Raw genomic sequence first — 6000 nt, 5'->3', positions numbered from 1 at the left:
ATCTGGTGACAGATAAAACTGATCAGGAAGCAGAAAGAAAGAGATGCTTCCAGCCGAGACCGGTTTGGCTCAATGGATAGAGCATCGGCTTGAGAACTGAAGGGTCCTGGGTTCGATTCTGGTCAAGGGCATGTATAATACCTTGGTTGCAGGCATATCCCCAGAAGGGGGTGTGCAAGAGGCAGCTGATCGATGACTCTCTCTCATCGATGTTTCTAACTCTCTATCCCTCTCCCTTCCTCTCTGTACAAAAAAATCAATAAAATATATTTTTTTTAAAAAAAGAGAGAGAGATGCTTCCAGGCTTTGGTTTCTAGAAACGCAAATTCATCCAGCTGATTCTGAGAGAACGTTTCAATTCGAGAACAGTGACCATTTCCCTTATTTCACCATACAAGAGAGGAAGAAGGTGAGGTTGGGGGAGGGGAGGTCCCAGGAGAAAATGGGGAGCTGACTGCCAAGGAGCCACGGGAGAGGCACTGTTTGTGTTTCAAGGCAGATGTCAGAGCTGACTCAGCAGTAGCAGCAGCAGCTGACCACACCTCACTCAAGGAAACCTGGCCCATCACAGCCGGGCAGAGAGCAATGCTCCAATGCATTATCTTTAATTCCTCAATTGGGACATTTTATTTATTTCTTTACAACCAAAACTATAGAATCTGGAAAGAGCGATATCTTACCTGCAATGCGATATAAACAGTTCTGATACTCTGGATTAGCCAAATGGAGGAGGGCGGGGGGGGGGGGGGGGGGGGGGAAGGAAATTGAATCAGAGTGATCACTTTGCCGCAGCTTTTCTTTAGAAGATAGAGCCTGATTTGAAACAAGGTTGGAATACTAAGGAGGGTAAAAGAAAGAAAGATGAGCTGCTAAACTGGGGTCCTTCAGATTTCCAGAAATACACAGGATGACAATTTGCAAAGAACATGAAATTGCAAGCCGTGTGTGTGTATGGTTGCAATTTTAACTTGCAAGCATTTGTCAATTTTAAAACTCAGCAATTTCAATGACATTCAAAGGACTGTTGGTGCTCATGAATAAACGATAAGCAGCTTTGATCTGGCTACAGGTTTCCAGAATAATACAAATGTTTCCAATTATACAGTTGGATGAATTAGAGGAACTTTGTGTATATTTCTCGGGCGTCTGGCCTTTACCAAGCTAGATAGACCATTGAGGGAAGAAGAACAAAGTAATTCTAATCATATTCCGCTTGCAGATGGTAAGGATGACTCATGGGTGTATCTTTGGTTTCTTCCTTCTTCAGAATCTGGGTTATGGCTAAGTGTCCCTGTGATGTTCCCCACCTTCCTCTGAGATTCCTGAGGAAGCAGACTGGCGGCCACTGTAGCAGTCTGAAAAAATAAACAAAAACAAAAAACCCAGAGTGGCAAGGCCCTGATAAAGGGAGACAAGTTTATAGGCAAAGCCGAGAGAGTAAAATCAAGGTGAGAAGATGGCTATCTAACAGTGTATCTAACATCTTAATCCCCTTAATGGTCCCTGCTGAGCCTATGGAGGTGTCAGCAAAAGTTCAACCTCTAAAATTTGTCTCTTGCTTCTTGTTTTGATGACTAGTATATCTTGTTTTGTTTTTATCCTCCTTTTCTCTCCCTTTTTTATTTATTATTATTATTTTATTATTATTTTACTTTGGACCTTAAAATTCCTGATTTCTGTCTTATAAACCACAGTCTATCTTAAATATCTACACTGCATATATACTCTGGCCCAATCTTGCTCTGGCCCTTCCCACCACAGGGCATGAATCTGGCCTTGTGACCTCATGCACTGACATTTAAGGTGAGAGTCACTCTAGTAAGTCTCCCCCACTCCACATCAACCCGGAACAGACAACTCAGACCCACCACCTCTCCAGAAACCTTCGTCTGCCTGCCATTTAATGTGTATGCTCTTACCTCAGTCTGCTATGGCAACTACCATGGCCTGGATGACTTATTACACATCAAGTTGTTGTTTTTTTGTTTTGTTTTTTACAATTCTGAGGCTGGGAAGTCCAAGGTCAAGGATTGTTTCAGTTCATAGTGAGGTCCCTTTTCTAAGTTTGCTTTTTATGGTGTCTGACACATGTGACAGAGAAAAAGCATGGTCTATTTTCTTTTTCCTATAGTGTCTCTAATATCATCCTGGGGCCCCCATTATCATAACCTCATCTAAACCTAATAACCTCCCAAAGATCCCACCTCCAAATATTGTCACACTGGGAGTGAGGGCTTCCACTATGAATTGCGGGAAGACAAACACTGAGTTCATTACATGTGCTGAGCACCCTGGGTCCTGACCTAACCTCCCAAAGACTTCCCATGTCCTACCGTAGCCAGGTTCAAGGTAAGCCACCTAAGCTCTGAAGCAGTTTTAATTCATGCAATTTCAAAAATCTCTGTAATGTTAGTGACCACAGTGGCCCTTTTGGGCCTACTTCCAGCCATTAATAGAGGTTATTGGTACAGGAGGGCTTATATTATTCAATATTCTTTTTTTCTTAATATGTTTTATTGATTTTTTTTTTTTTTTTTTTTTTTTTTTTTTTTTTTTTACAGAGAGGAAGGGAGAGGGATAGAGAGAGAAAAACATCGATCAGCTGCCTCCTGCACACTCCCTACTGGGATGTGGCTGCAACCAAGGTACATGCCTTTGACCAAAATCGAACCTGGGACCTTTCGGTACACAGGCTGATGCTCTATGCACTGAGCCAAACCAGTTAGGGCATTATTCAATATTTTCTACCAAGTGGCACAGAAATAGAGTTGGTATAGGCATCAAGAGACCATAACTGGTTCTCCCTCTAACCAGCTATGTTACCCTGACTTCACTCTGCCAAATACTCCACATTCCTCTGTATCTGTCTCCCACCCGAGACTTTGTTCCTTAGGTCATCCACAGATCACTGGGACACTTTTTATTATGGCTATATTTATGTCATAAAATTTGCCATTTTAACCATTTTTAGGTGTTCAATTCAATGGCATTAATTACGCTCACAATGCTGGGCAACTATTACCACTTATCTATCATTAAATTTTATTACCCTAAACAGAAAGTCTGTGACCAGTAAGTGGTAAATCACATTTCTCCTCCTCATCAATCCCATCACCAGCTCCAGGTAACCGCTAATCTACTTTCTGTCTCTATGATTTGCCTCTTTTTGATATCTCATATGAGTGGAATCATAAAATATTTATCTTGTGTCTGGCTTTTTTTTCACTTAGCATAATACTTTCTAGGATTTTCCATATTGAAGCATGTGTCAGAACTTCATGGCTTTTTTTTTTTTTTAATCTCACCTAAGGATATGTTTTAATTGATTTTTAGAGAGGAAGGTAGAGAGAGGGAAAGAGACATCAAGTAGTTTCCTCCTGTACATGCCCTGACTGTGGATTGAATCTGCACCCATTTGGTGTATGGTGTAACACTCCAACCACCTGAGCCACCTGGCCAGGATAAGAACTTCATTCCTTTCGATGGCTAAATAATATTCTATTGCATGTATATTCCATACTTTCTTTCATCCATTTATGTGGTGTTTGACATTTCCGTTGTTTCCACCTTTGGGTTACTGTATTGTGCTGCAATGAAAATTTGTGTACAGGTATGTGTTTGAGGTTCTGATTTAAATTCTTTTGTATATATACCTAGGGGTGGAACCACTCGGTCATATGGCAGTTCTATATTGAGCTTCTGAAGAACCAGCAAACTGTTTTCACAGAATCTGCACCATTTACATTCCCACCAGCAGTGCACATGGGTTCTGATTCTTCCACATCTTCACCAGTACTTACTACTTTCTACTCTTGTTTGTCATGGAGAGCCTAGTGTGAAGTTAAGTGGTATTTTATTATGGTTTTGATTGGCATTTTCCTGATGGCCTGTGTCAGGCCAGAAGTGAAAAAGAGTCTTCCCATTGCCTTAGAGAGCCACTCCCTAATCACTTCTACTCTATTGTTATGTCAGAACTCCTTGTGTGTAAATTGTAAGAAGTAGCAAATTAAACATAACCCATGGACACTGACAATAGGGTGGTGAAGGCCTAGGGCTTGGGGGCAGGGATGGGTGGGCTAGAAGAGGTCAATGGAAGGCCAAAGGGGTCATATGTAATACTTTCCACCCAACAACAAAGCTGCCATAACAACAACAACAACAAAAAGTAAGGTATATAAAAATGTTGGAAAAGCAAGGAAAGGACTAAGAACATAGCTTTTGGAGTAAACAAATCTGAACTTGAATGCTGGTTCTGCCACCCACTAGCTTTATGATCTTGAACAAATTCTTTAGTCTCTCTGAGCCACAGTTTCTTTATGGGTAAAATGGGAATTATAATAGATACTTTGTAAAATTTTTGTGAGAGATTTGTGTACGTAATTTTGTGCACTGAGTGGCCAGATTATTATGATCTCTGGACACATAATCTGGCCATTAAGTGTATACCCTATATAATAAAAGGCTAATATATGCAAATTGTCCCCTCAACCAGAAGTTTGAATAGCAGGCAGACCGGCCAACTGCCCATGTCCCCTTCCCCTCCCCAGGCTGACCAGATCCCACCCATGCACAAATTCATGCACCAGGCCTCACACACACACACTGAGAGGCCAAATTATTATGCATTCAGAGATAATAATCTGGCCACTGAGTGTATATAAAATTGCACAATTATATTTCCTTCTCACGATAATCCTACAAAATTCTCTTGTATATAATATACATATATAAAAAACCTGACATAATTCATAGCACACAGCAACTCAGTGATTATCAGTACTGCTTTGGTTTTGTGGTTGTTACTACAATAGTATTCAGAGGAGAATTTGCTAATCAAGCACATTCCATAAAATTTAAAACCTAGAGACGTTTTTTGTAAACATTTTCTGACAATGGTATTAGGATAGCTGATATGGAAAGAAAATTTGGTGGAATAAATTTCCTATAATGATCTCTAAAATCCTGTCCTAATAAGAACAACCCTACACACTAATATATAGCTTATCTTAAAATCCTAACATTTTAGACTTAGTGTCAGAAGGTCCTTTCAATTATGCAAAACTTTTAATTTTTCTTTTTAATTTTTAAGATAGTTGTCATAGCAACTGCCACACACTGCTGCAAATGGTACTAGAGAGATATGCAAACATTCCCAAAGAATTTTTCAATATGTTGCAAAAACATCACACAATATTTAGCAGAAATGCTGCAAGTCATAATGAAGAGGAGTTTTTCCATGGAGAACTAAAACTCTACACAGGCAGAAATTTTAAATGGGAAGGATTTTCACATAAATTTTCGGGAGTAGGGGAAAGGCCTTGTTAACAAGTTCTTCTGCAAAATGAGTGAATTATTGGGATCAGGCAATAATTGACTCAACATTTAGGAGGAAAATTATCAAGTGATAATTGACAGAATGAGCCTGGGAACAATTTCTTCATGTCATCAGATTAGAACTTGCTCAGCTATTACCATCTGGCGATCATAACACTGAGTTCTTGTTATTTTATGACAAAGCATTTGCTCTGGGGAAAGGTTGAACCCTTAAGGCCTGGGGCCGAGGCAAGTTCAAGCAGACAGAAGGTAGCTGTTCATAAGGAAAGTGTCAGGAGCAGAGTTTCGGCATTGCATTGGTCAAAGTAACCATGATTCCCGAAAGTATACTTGTGGGGTGTTGATCTATTAGAACCATCAACCTACTGGAAATCTTAGTACTATCTCGCTGACTTCTAGAGCCTATAGCAGACTATGTTCATTGTGAATCTCCAGGAGTAAATGAAGGTATTAGTGTTTACCTGATCCAGAGACACAAAGCTCACGTCTGTTGGAGCACTTTAAAAAGATGCCTAGGGTTCCTTGGTTCCATTTTGAGGTGTAGTCAGATAAATAGGCAGAACCTCCTAAAACTGCTTCAGACTGTCTCCTCTACCACCTCATAGCTAAGTGCACACCAAATATAGTTTTAAGGTGAATTATATAAATACAATCATGCACTGGGAA

The sequence above is a fragment of the Pipistrellus hanaki genome (genome assembly GCF_964339955.1).
Source record: "Pipistrellus hanaki genome assembly, chromosome: 14".
In the NCBI taxonomy this organism is placed as follows: Eukaryota; Metazoa; Chordata; class Mammalia; order Chiroptera; family Vespertilionidae; genus Pipistrellus; species Pipistrellus hanaki.
The sequence above is the reverse complement of the archived record's forward strand: the minus strand, read 5'-3'. Positions refer to the sequence as shown.